The sequence below is a fragment of the Patagioenas fasciata genome, chromosome 3, assembly GCF_037038585.1.
Source record: "Patagioenas fasciata isolate bPatFas1 chromosome 3, bPatFas1.hap1, whole genome shotgun sequence".
Taxonomy (NCBI): Eukaryota; Metazoa; Chordata; class Aves; order Columbiformes; family Columbidae; genus Patagioenas; species Patagioenas fasciata.
Window position 1 is genome coordinate 49,340,203 of NC_092522.1, and position 13,336 is coordinate 49,353,538.

The 13,336-nt window shown below is 45.0% G+C and overlaps 1 long non-coding RNA gene across 1 annotated transcript in view; it reads left to right on the forward strand.

Annotated features, from left to right (window-relative positions):
• Window positions 1-9,242: 9,242 nt before the first annotated feature.
• The window catches only part of LOC139827722 (uncharacterized), a 46,203-nt gene continuing 42,109 nt past the window's right edge, over window positions 9,243-13,336 (forward strand). The window contains exon 1 of the long non-coding RNA XR_011738640.1: window positions 9,243-9,575. This is a non-coding gene — a long non-coding RNA (uncharacterized lncRNA). The remainder of the gene's footprint in view (window positions 9,576-13,336) is intronic.

Sequence of the window (13,336 nt, forward strand, 5' to 3'; positions counted from 1 at the left end):
AAGGTGAGGTAGCATCTCTGGCATGTAATTGTCAAGGCTCCTCTGATGTAGCCAGATGGTTGCAAGCCACACACATAGCTCAAAAGCTGAGTGTAGACCACACAGCAAAATAACATCTTACTCATGGCTTTAAAGGAAGTAAACTACTTGAGTTAATACCCCGTTTCTTTAATTAATAGTAACTGTAAAAAAATGTTAACTTCTTGGCTTGGAAGTGAAAATGTGTGACTGGCGTGGACAGGGGTGAGGGAGCTAACAAACTCTTACTATTAAAAGGGACACAGTGCTTGCATGAATGAAAAATTGAAACCCTGCTACAAATCTTTATTTTAAATACACTGTGCAACTGCCACTTATCCCACATCCCTACTCCTTCTCCAGGCTAAGCAGTGGAGTTCTGAAACACAAAGCAGCATTTCTGTGTAGGAGGTACAAAGGAGTTAAAAAGAAGGCTGTATTTCACTTGCTAATCCTATGTCTTTGTCCAAGAACTGCTCTGGGTGTTAGCTAGAATAAATTAAGTCACTGGCAGAGGACCACCTGCCGAGAAAGCGGGCTTTGTTATTGAGTCCATTCCCCTGTGGGTGCAGTGTTCCTCTTTTGTCACACGATGGAGCCATCCCGCAAGGGTACAGAAGCACCCTCTGAAAGCACAGATTTGGAGTAATTTCTCCTAGGCTGGGTTAGCTGACAAGCTCTGAGCACTGGGAAGGTAAATGGTTCGGATGAAGCACCATTTCAGGGCTAAAGGACAGGACTGGGACCTTTGTTTCACTTGAGTGTTAGCTTTGTGCAAGTGACCCTAAAAGCACAGTTCTTACAGGCTTCTGTACCAGGTAAACTTGGCCAGTTTCCAAGTATTGATGCAGCCCGTCTCTTCTGAGGGCTTCTCTTGCTGCTACTGCAATAATAGAAATACCTCCCGTAGGCAAAGCTCTCAGGCTGGGACATCGGGGTCCTGTTGGCTGGGATCTTGATGTCCTGTCAGCTGGGACATCAGGGTCCTGCTGGCTGTGCTGCAGGCTGAGCCTGTGACTCTGGGTGTGGTGTTTGTTATTCATGCCCAGGCAGTGCCCAGTCTGCTGTGCCGAAACTGGCTCAAATATAAAGTAAGAGATGAACAAGATGTACGGTCATTACTGGCAAAGATCATGTTGGTTTAATTTATCTCTTGTTTTTGTGTAGTGTCTGTGAAAATCAGCTGATTTTTCTACCTGTCTGTGGGTGGGGCTTGATGCTTGATTTATCTTGCTGTTGTTGATAGAAATGCCAGAAAAGATGATGGTGCAAGTTGGTAGAAATTGTTTTACTAGTTTAGAAATAAGTTATTTTTCCTGTTCTTACCTGCTGGGAGGAGAGAACATACTGAGTACTTTCCTTTGAGTTGGAAATGGATTAGTAACTTCCTATATTTTTGCTTCTTGATGTGTGCCTGGGGCTGCTGGATAGCTGAAAACTCCTTCCAGATCTTCCTGTATGGGCTTAAACGTAATAGCATGAATAAAGGAGTACTTTGAGAGATTCCTATATCATTATTACTGAACCATTAAACACCTACAGTGAAAATAGTTTGCCAATAACACCAAGCTGAGCAGGGAAGTGCACACTCTGGAAGAGGGAGCCATCCTGCAGGAAGAGCTGGATAAGCTGGAAGAGTGGGCTAACAAGAACCTTACAAAGTTTGACAAGGACAAGTGTAAGGTCTTACACCTGGAAGAACAAAACCCAGGAGTGCAGCACAGGCTGGGATCTACCCAGCTGGAGAGCAGCTCAGGGGAAAGGGACCTGGGGATCCTGGTGGACAGCAAGCTCAGTATGAATGACCAGTGTGCTGCTGCTGTGGCTAAGAAAGCCAACAGGGTGTCAGTTTGCATCAACGGGAGCATCACCAGCAGAGACAAAGAAGTCATTATCCCACTCTGCTCAGCGCTTGTGAGGCCACACCCAGAATACCGTGTTCAGTTTTGGTCCCTGCTATACAAAAAAGAGGTGGACAGGCTGGAGGGGGTTCAGAGAAGGGCCACAAAGGACTGGGAAGCCGCCACAGGAGGAAAGGCTGAGAGAACTGGGCTTGTTCAGCCTTAAGAAAAGAAGGCTTAGGGGAGACATCATCACCATGTTCCAGTATGTAAAGGATGGCTACAAAGAAGATGGAGATTCACTTTTTACAAGGAGTCACACAGAATAGACAGTGGGCAATGGGTACAAGTTACTCTGGGGGAGATTCCGATTGGACACAGGAGGGAAAGTTTTCACAATAAGAATAATCAGCTGTTGGAATAATCACTCCAGGGAAGTGGTGGATTCCCCAACACTGGACACTTTTAAGATTCAGCTGGACAGGGTGTTAGAACATCTTGTCTAGACTGCGCTGTTGCCAAGAAAGGCTGGACCAGGTAATCCTTGGGGTCCCTTCCAACCCGGGATTCTGTGATTCTATGATATCAGGTATACAGGGTTTATTCTATAATCTTAGTGTGTTACAGACTTGTGAGGATACTTACCTTGAGGTGCAATAATTGCTTTTCTACTTGAAGCAGATTCTAGCCATTCAGGTGGAGAACTGCATTTGTGTCCTAAATGGTGTTGGCAAACATGGATAAATTTATGTATTTATTTTCAGCAAAATGACTGCTTGATTTTTTTTTCAATAAGAAACATACAAAAGTACCATTGTATCATTGCTGGCAGTGCTGAATTTGCTGCTGTGTGATCGGTGAAGTATTCTGCAAATGTTTAAAGTTTCAAAAAATAAGATGTTCCTGTTGCTGTATCTACCCTTGTCACAGGCAAGTAGAAATGAAACCTGACTTGCTGTGGAGTAATACTGATTTGTATTGGTGTACTTTTTTTTTTTAATTATGTAAGGTTTGTTGTGGTGTTTTTTTTTTTTTCCCCTCTTTTTCGTGACTTTAAAGCCTAGAAAATTTCTGAAGGAAAATGTGTCCCTGTGACCCCCTCAGAGCTTTTAGTTTAGAAGAGCCCTCTTGCAAACCCCTTGACAGTTCTTAAAGAGAATTTGGGAAGAATGAATAAAGCCATTTCAAGTGCTTAAGATGTCTTGCCATCCCTTTCCTCCTGAAGGACGCTAACTTTTTGGACCTATTTCTAAAGATGGTAGTGAACGAAAATGGCAAAATCCATTTTGTCTTTTATAGGCATCTTTTAATGCAACCATAAAGTGGCAAGAGGTCCAGGCCTGCAAGGACTTCCTGGCAGCGGCTCACTAATCCTTTCTAGGTATGGAGTTGTGTCAAAAGAGCATTATTCTGACACATAGTTCTAGGGCTTCTCTTTTAAGATTGGTGGAGACCAGCTGCTGCCGCAAAGCAATTGGTGTTGGTTTGATTACTTTTCGTAGCATTTGGATTGACAATTGCATCCTGAAGGGAGGAGTTCCACAGGTGATCTTCTCTGAACCAGGCATCTCTGCTTGGAGGCTGCCGCAGCGCCTGGGCCCTCTGTTTCCAGCAGGGAATTTGTTGTAATGCCTTTTCAGCTCTTCCCCACAACCAGAGTACAGGGGCCTTTCTGTTGATAGCTGGTGGAGAGGATTTGGAAAGCAAGCAAAGAACAAAAGGAGACAGAAATCGGGCACATGTCCCCCGTTAATTCACTCAGCAGCTAAGTTTTCTGTTAGGCTTAGGCACCTTTGCTTTTATATCTACAGACTCCACTTGAGGGATTGGTTCTGCAGGCTTTCACAGAGCTGTGCTGGACCTTCTCAGGACAGTGCACAAAGCTGAACATTACTGTCCTAAGGATGAGGACCATGGGATGCTTCTGCTGTAAGAAAAGAGAGAGGAAAAAGAGCAGGAATGGAGGTCTGGGATGCAGTCGGAGTATTGCCGGGGCTCTTTGATCTTGGTGTGACTTCGTTAATGATCTGATTTTGGACAGGAATCAGCAGCTTACAAGAAAGAAGGAAGCTCCTGATAGCTGAAAGCAAAGCAGCTTTGAAAACCAGGCTGTTCTTGGTTTTCAGTGCATCTTAAACATCTGTTGGTTTATTTGGTGTAGTACGAGTGCCCAGAAGCCTCTTTGGGTGGTGGGCCTCCATGTGTGTAGCAGTGTGGAGTGTGAGCGGGCACTTGCTGTCCTAACGCATTGCCAGCTGTGAGAGACGGTGGGTGGGAGAGGAAACAACATCGCAGGGAGAAGTGATTGATTTGTGTTGAGTTTTTCATGTGGGTTTTAGAGTGATGTGTGGGAGTTCCCTTCAGTAGCCTCAGGGAATGGCATTGTTTGGTTTGGATTTTTTTAGTATCCCAGGAAAAGAAAGGAAGAGTAAATGACCATGTTACAAAAAAAATCAGATTTTCATGTTAGGGGAGAAACAGATGAATTCATAAAAGAGGATTTAATCAACTACTGCCATGGGTAAATCATGTGGCCTGTGCAAACAAAGCCTCAGCTTTATCAGACAGTGTATTAACTCATGGAGGGAAGGTTGATTTATTACTCTTCATCCAGCCGGTAATTTTCAGCCCATAAACCCCTGAAGGGAAAGTAGCCATCCATGCTTATCACTTGAGAAGAGACCCTAGAACAAACAGATGCTGATTTCAGCCTAGCAGAACGTGTTGCCACTTGAGCACAGCTGCTCTGCCCAAATACAAGTGGCTGCAGTTTGTTCCTGCTCACTGGGTGTGAGGTACAGTCAGTGCTGAGTACCTGTGGCTGGGAGTAAAGCTGGGGGCTTTGGTGGGGCTTTGCTCCTCCATCTGCTGTAGGTCACCCGTGGACTTCACTCGTCAAGGCCTTCCCTTCTTTGGCCATTGACACAGACGTGGGGCTTCCCCTCAGGGGATTCATGAGGTTTGCAGAACTTTCAGTGCTCTGTGGGTATGTAGGTGAACTGGGATTTTTTTTTTTTTAATACTACAGAGGTGAATGATACAGCATTATTTGATTTATTTGCAATATTTCAGGTGATAGCCAGGAAATATGTAAACTGGCAACATAGTTTCTGCCCCTTTTGTCCTCTGAACAGACATATGTGAAACTTGATATTGTTTTAGTGTGTGTTTTACTTTATTTTTTAGGATTTCTTGGGACTGCTCACCGTTTTCAGGAGACAGCTATGCAAATGTGAGCTGCTAGTACCTGATTTTTTCAGACTGACATTTTAAAATATGTTCATTAAAGTTTTCATAACCTGAGTACATGCCTCCTGGTATCACATGCAAGGGAAATGTGTGTCTAAGAAACCTGTTATTAGCAGCTCATATTTTGTTTGTGCAGTGACTTATTTTCCCTTCCTGTAAAGGCAGATTCCTTACTGCCGCAAAAAACCAAATCTGTTCTTCAGATCTCAGCCTGTACTGTATTGTCTAGATGAGGAGAAACTTGGGGAGGAGAAAAACTTTTGCTCCTGAGCGATGGAAACTTCACCAGCTGGGAGTCTCCTTTGACCCACATGCCGTTTCCCTGGAATTGCCAGGGAAATGTGTCACAGTATTTCTGTTTGTACTTCTGCCCTAAGCTGCTATTTCTTTAAAAGCACCACCAGACGTTTTGCATCCTGTCTGTTAGCAAGAGGACAGTCCCAGCGGCTCTGTCTTGAGAGGAGACTCTTGGCATACTGAGAGCTGGGAAAACTCATCAGTTTCATTTGTCAGAAATGCTACTGTTTAGCTTCCAAGGTCTGAAGTTTCAATCCGTTCTTTCAAGGTGAGTGTAATGGTATTATAGATGGTCTGTGTATCCACAGAGCGTGGATGAACTGCATTAAATGGTTGCTCCTGGCATTCCTCCGTTCCCGGTTTTGGAGGAGAACGTGTAGCTTTGTTGTCTTAACACAGGCGGTATCTGGAAGATGGGTTAACCTCTACATGCAGACCCAGGGTGTTTAGGAGTAGCTGTGGTACATGCATCTTTTTGCCTGACACATTGTGGTAGTGGTAATGTGTAGAATTAGTTTCTGCACACGATTCCTAGGGACTTTGGAGGGCAGAAAAGTGCCCTTAGAGCTCATGGCACTTTTCATCTTCAAAGTACATTATAATCATTAATACATTAATTAGGCATTCTCCCCTTCCTTCCTGCTAACATGGTTTATTAAGCTGAATGTATTTATCTTTGGGCAGCTTCTACAAGCAATTGAATGAATAATTTTCCTAATAACTTTAATAGCAAAGACATGAAAGGGAACACGAATGATGAGAAGAACAAGAGATGGAGGTAAATAAAGCTGCACTGTGAAAGGGGAGGAGCAATTTCATTCTAGGTGTGACCCTCTGAAGATCCCAGCTGGCAGCTGTGCAGCCTTTGTTGCTTCTGTCTCCCCTAACCTACATGTAATTGCACATCTATGCAACACTTGTGCTAGCACACACAAATGTGAAGAAAAAAGGAGGTCATGGATGACTTGGACCTGCAGGAAAGGAAAATATGAAACTAGTTTGCAATTGCAAGGCGAAGAAAGGCTGTATGAAAGTTTGACTTTACGTATGCTTACGATGTCTTAGGTGTTTTTATGAGAACCAGTATGATTGAGTATTTCACAGGTGATAAGTTGCAGGACCCAGGAGGCAGAGGAAGGTCATGAAAGACTGTATCAGGGGATTTAAGGAATTGAAAACTGCAATGTAAAGCAAATGAAATCTTGCTTTCCTTCTCTGCCTTTACCCCTCAAATGTTGCCCGTTGTGCCCTCAAAGCACACACAAATACATGCCATACGAATGTTACCATACATATGCTGTTTTGCGCCTACTCTCATAGTAAATGCTGGTGGAAGGACATAAAGTGTTTTCTCTGAATAAGGACATGCCCCCAAAAAAGCTCTGAGACTCAGTGACTGGTGACTGGGATGCTGCACTGTGGATGTAGTGATTTGCATCTTAGGCGTTGCTCTGCCATTTAGTGAAGTGATTTCACCTCTGTCGTCTTCTTGTCTTGTTTATTTAGATTCACAAACTTAAGACCAGGAGGGACTGCTAGATCATCTGGCCAGACCTGTTGTGTATCACGTCACAGTTCATTGAGCTTGATACAGTTATTACTATACTGAGCCCAATAACCTGTGGGTAGTTACAACCTATCTTGCACAAAGCTGAAATTTCGACATTAAGCTCTACAAGAGAGGAGTTGTGTTCTATCTGCGCTTTAAGCAGAGCTTCTCACCAGTGTTATTAAACTGACATCAACACCAAGAAGAACAACAAGGGTACTACCAGTAATGTTAATTATAATAAAATCTAATAATATTTTATTGGTTAAGCTCGCAAAGATTTTTTCTAAACCATGAAGCCAGACGCTATATACCAGCTATAACCTTCAGAAAGGAGATTGAGAGTGGCTTTTCAATTCTGGAATGCAAATACTTCTGCAGGACAACAAACCAGGTATTGGGAGGGCTCTTTAATGCAGTGGAGAAGGTTGTAACAAAAACCCCCAACATAGCTTGGAGCTGTTCTCCAGCAACAGACATTTGCAGCAAGTTGCAAGTAGTTATGTTATTGATCTCTGTACAACAGTAAGGGAGTAAAATGTTACCACTGATGGCATACGGAGTAAGTATGCCATAAGTCTGAGATGCAGGATTTTATTAAACATGGAGGATTAGCTCTGTTCATGTATCTCTTTATTCCTATTTTAGAGTTCAAGTAACCTGCCTGTGCCACTTTGCCAGAAAAGGGCTTGTCAAGCAAAGTGAATATTTTTTTTTCTTTTTGCAAGAATTCTTTGAGCTAATGTGGATTTGACACTCCCACAGCTTCACTCAAGCTCTGTCAGACCAGGAAGATGTTTGTCAGCATCCTGTTCCTCTGAAAAAGCTAACCTAACAGCTTGAAAGAAGAAAACCTTGATTTAAAATAGAAGTGTTTGTGACAGGACAGGGTGATAGGAATGGAAAGATCCTTCCTGACCACCTTCTTGTTGTCAGAGGAGCTCATCTCTTCCCCTTGGCACCTTGGGCTGTGTAGAGTTTGCCAGACTGGCTGCAGGCTGCCCAGGGAGTGAGGGTGATGAACAAATGCACTGAGAAGTGACCAGAGTTTACTTGCTGGGGTAGGAGCAGTGCCCACCACCACCGTCAGTTGCTTCTTACAGCCCTCAGGTGGAGGAGCTACAGCTGGGTTACTTGAAGCAGCATACGACTTTACCAATCTCACTGCACCTTGTCAAAGGTTACTTTCCCCCAGCAGTATCAGTGGAGGAGAGCTGTCATCTCAGACCCTGTGGCTCTCAGCCTGATCCATTACCCCACACCACTGGGGAAGGACAGTTTAAAATAAAATGCCAAGCTGCAGAGAAGCTAACACACTTCTGCCCTCCCTGGCCCCTGCTGTGGGGCAGTGGTCTTTGGCACACAGCAGAACAAACATGGCTGTTGAAACTCAAGGCAGCGTCTGGAAGGAAAGCAGCTAAGTCTGACAAAGTTGTCTTTGAAGTCCTCAGGGCACTGCTGGTCCTGTGGCCACATGCTCAAGGTGAAGCTCAGCCTTGTCCAGAACCCCCCACCCTGCCTAGGTCTATGGCAGTGCTGCAGACAGGGTCATCCACAGCACTGGCAGGCAAACTGATGCTCAGCTGGTTGCCCACAGGCACCAAAGCTACAAAGTCAGGCTTCAATCAGGACTACTAATTGCCTTGGGTGGGGGTGCTGTCTTCCCTTTGGCCCTTATTACCCTGGCACCACAGGTGCTGCCATCACAGCTACCTTGATTAAAGCTGGCCAAAGCACAGCCAGAAGCACTGCAGTTGTACCTCTGATGGTAAAGCAGATGTGCTTTAGCTTTAAAGCCTTGCCTTGGGCCTCAGCATGAGAACAGATAATTTTTCTTACAGCAGGATGGGAGTTGTTCAGACTCTATAACAAGAGAGAGAAAGGAGGAAGTGAAACTGAACTGGAGCAAAATGAAGTTTGTGTTTGTAGGGCTTGTGATGCAGTTTTTATCTTTGTAGCCAGAACTGAGCCTTCAACCTGGTTCAGTGAATGAGTTGAGCCACTAAGGCTTCATGCTATGATAATACACAGTTGTTTGGGAGCCACACAGCTTGAGAGTCCATCGTTTTGGGACAGTCTCAAAAAGAAACATTCACAGGTTCAGATACAAGTCTGTTTCAGGGTGTTGTTTCAAAGCTAATAGGGAATGTTCAAGTGGAAAGCATGCAGGAAGACAGCAAAGTAGAAATCCCCAGTGCACCTCAGTTCAAAGCAAGGTCTGCCCTGTTGTTTCTATTTGTAGTACTTCAAGAATGTGTTTATTTTGTTATTACAAGAGGCAGCTGGGATGGACAGCAGTGTGGAATGGGACAGGTTAAGATAAAAAAGCTCTGCCGTGGTATCCCCTTATTCCTTTTCTTTCAGAGCCAATGTGGACTGGAGGTGAGGAAGGCCACAATGAGACTGATTTCTTGCAGCTGACAGGTGTTATGTGGAGTTCCAGAGCTTTGAAAAGCAGGTCCTGAAGTCTGCATGGCATGTGTTGCAGCGTGGGTGGTTCCATTCTCCTTTCCTTGGATTCCCACAGGATGTGCTACTCTTCCCTGTCAATCTGTTTAGCACTGGATGTGAGCCCTTCCTGACTGTGGTCTGTTAGCAATGGCAGCATCAGCTGGAATGTGGTAAGTGTGACCTCCTCGTAGTGTAGCTTTTATATAAGGCAGTGTCTTCCACTGTTCTTTGACTGGTCAAAGATTGAAGTGGCTTTGTGCTCAGCTTTTGTGGATGCCTAGGCTCATGAGCCTTCATCTTGCCCAGGTTCTGATGCTCAGTGCTGGGCAGCATCATCTCTGTCAGGCTGCTGACGCTCCTCGATAAGTGCTGTATCCCAGTATCTGCAAAATTTTACCCCTTCATGCACCTTCTCTGTTTGTGTTGTGATTACAGAATAATTTTTGCCTCCTGTACAATATTACTTAGGTTCCAGAAATGCAGACTGTTATTGCAGTTGTTAAAGAAAAGCAAAACTGCAGTTCAGTACTGAGTATGAAATACTCCCCAAATCAGGTGTGGCAACTATATATATAACTCTCAAGCTTCTGAGATATTAAACTGGTCAGAGAAATGAATGTGGTGGGCATGACCACTATTATAGTCAGCATCTATAGCAGACCACAGAGCAGTTTCACCTGCTCTAAAGGTTTCCACTTTTTTCAACTCTTGCTTTGAATGTGCATCCTGTGAAATGCCTTATTTCTCTGATTCTACTGACAACAGTTTCTAGAGGTCTTCTGCGACAGCATGAAAATCATGAGCCCTGCCACTTTCAGTCTGTTGACTGCTTTTCTTTTATGTGCCATCTGCATGAAGCCATGCTACTGTGTTGATCCTTTTGTTCCTCCTGTCTTGGGTTGGGTATTTTCACCACTCATCTGCCTTTTGTAGGCAAAGGAAAGATTCTCAGCATCTGCAAGAACCCTGCCCTGTTCTTATGGGGAGGGAGGGGAACCCCAACATTTTGTTGCCATATGGTTTTGGCTGATTTGTGGATTTAATAATTTCCTTTTGGCAGAGGACTATCCAACTCTGTGCTCTCTACTAAGAACTGACTCATGGAAATTGAGTTTTCCCTCAGTGTGTTGGGACAGTGAGTATCTGTGTGTATTTGAGGAAGCTAGCGAGCTAATGTGCACCTGATGAACGTTTCTAAATGTGGGGGGAAAACCCATATTTGGCTACTTTAAAAAAACCTTCTCATTTTATGCATCATCCAATTGGATGTTCATCTATTCTAAATAAGAGAATTGTCTGCCTCATTGCTCACAAATTGCAAAGCTGTTGACCTGAACATGGTTGTTTTACAGAGGTAAGTGATGACTGGTAGTGGATAGGGCTGATCAGATAACCATGGTGATAAGCCTGATATAAAATACAAACCTTGGTCTTGCTGTGTCCTGCATTTATATAATATCATGGCCTTAGGCGTTGTCATCATCTAGGCTTAAACCTGAGATTTGTGGATCTGAAAGTACAGCCTGGTATGAGCTGGAGGCTCAGGCAGGTGCACTGTGACCAAACGTGAGGTAAAGCATATTTACATAAGCTGCAATGAAAAAGATTTAAGCAAATGCATTTTTATCTGACTTTTGTGATAGGCTGTGTATGCAGCCTGCTGCTGCAGCTTGGCAGATAAGCAGTGTCTTCTTGAACTGTAGCAACTCATCGTGTCTGAACTGTGAGCTGAGGAGCCCATCTTTGTTATCACGAGACTGAACTGTCTCAGTAGGATTTGTGGTCCAGCCACAAGAAGGGGACAGAGCTACAATAGGCAGGGGTTCAGACTGTTTTCAGGAAATCCAGCTGATCATAGTGGAGTTCTGGGGCAGGGGGGGTCAGCAATTTGTGTATTCAGGGGCCTCACAGAATGAGTGCCTGTAGTACATTAGAAGTGTCTTAGGAAACCAAGCTCATTAAATTATATGGTTTATCATAGCACTGTCAAAAAGTTGGGGATATTTAATGCTGTTTGTTTTCTTCTGTAATAGGATTAACTGCTCCAAACAATGGAGATTTCTCTGTATCCTCAGGAAATTATTTCCCACCTTTAAAGATTAATGTCATGGAAATTTTTCTTTGATCTCAAGCCTGACTTTCATTGGCTCAGATTTATCCTCTTATTTCTGGATATGAGGGTAGGAGAATCAGGATTTGTTGCATCAAGGTTTGGAGGCATGGCATTGCTGTTGCTCCAAATGTGGAGGAGGTGTGGGTGACCAGGCTTTGAAACAGTGATACCTTTCCCTTACGAGCAGGAAACCTGCTGCATTTCAGCTGTGTTGCCTCCTGACCCACTGAATGACCTTTGGTGTTTTTATTTTGAAACACATCCCACTGTACAAGAGATACACGTAGCTACAGACCTAAAAGATTATCTGTATGCTGTTGCACACGAGCAGGCTGCACCCAAGGCTAAATCCCGCAGCCGAGCCGGGTATTAGCTGACAAGCAGGTGATATGTGGAGAACAAATGGGGAGCACAGAGGGTGTTTGTTAGGCTCCTCAGGCTGAAGAAATGGGGGTCTGTGCTCAGGAACAAAGACAATTTGCATTTAATTTATCTGGTCTGCAGTGCTGGCAACAATGGTAGATGTTCATCTGTAGCATTAAACCGCTGCACAGCCTGGGGGGCTGAATGGGGATCTTTGTTCAGGGCTGGAGCAGCAGGAGCACTGAAAATCGGGACCCAAGCTCTGTGTCATACAGCACAGTCACAAGGATGAGACAAGGGGGAGAGAGAGAGAAACTGGATGCTGGTAAATCCTACCCCATCTCTCCTCCAGTTCCAGGAGAGGTGTTCAGTGACCTGGGGAAGCCCTAAAGTGAAACTGGTGCCATCCTCAAGTGGCTCTCAGCCTGTCAGTCCTGGCATGCACGGCTGCTCTGCACCGCAGTGTGGATGAGGGGCTGGCTGCTGCTCTTCCCAGAGCACTGTTGCAGAGGGCCAGGCAGGAGCAAGCCAGGCCGTGTGTGAGGTGCACGCTGCTCCTGCAGCTAGCTGAGGCTCCACACAGGAGGTTGGACAGCCCAAAGTCTTACCTGGCTGGGACAGGGTCTTCTCCCTAGAGGAGGCCTTCAGAAGGTGGTGAGGAGGGTGCAGGTGACCTCTATTCTTCTGGCAGACACCCGAGTTCAGCCAGGTGTTATGTGGTGGCTGGGATCCCCATCTACCCAGACATGCAGGCTTGGCACTGAATCTTTCATTTAGCTTAACACCCTCCCCAGGGGACTCCAGACATTCACTGGGCTGCAAAAATCACGTTCCCTCAGTCTGACAGCCACAGAACACAGTGTGGCCACCAGCAGTCTTCCCCACAGTCCCCAACCTCCTTGCTCGTTGCAGAAGTCATACTTCTGCTACAAGTACCAAAGCAGTGGCAGTTCAGCTGAGACCTCCACCTGGCAGCGGGTGACTAGTGGGGTCTTCTACTGGTCTCTTACCAGGAGCGATTTGCAGTCTGCTGTTCACCGCAACAGGCAGGAGGAAAGTGTGGGAAATACGATTCTGTTCTGTAGCCCCACAGAGAAACGGTGTTTGGTTCATGGACTGACCATGCCAAACACCCTCTCAGAAACCTGAGCTTCTGCCACCTCACCTACTCCATTGTACAGTGCTTGCCATGCCAGCTAAATGAGAAGAAGTGTTAATTGCATGGTGTGCTCCTAAGCTGCTTTCCAATGCTTTCTAGAGGCTGATTAAGAGAGTGACGTGGGGATTATTGGGATCCTGGAGGAAAAATCTAGTGGAGGAAAAAAAAAAGGAAATTCCTTGGAGGAGAAAAAGGAGGGATTTGAACAGCTGATGGCAAGCCTCTGAAAAAGAAAAAAAAAAAAAAAACAACTGGGAGAGTTAGGCAGCAGATGGACTAACACTGCCTGGGCTTGT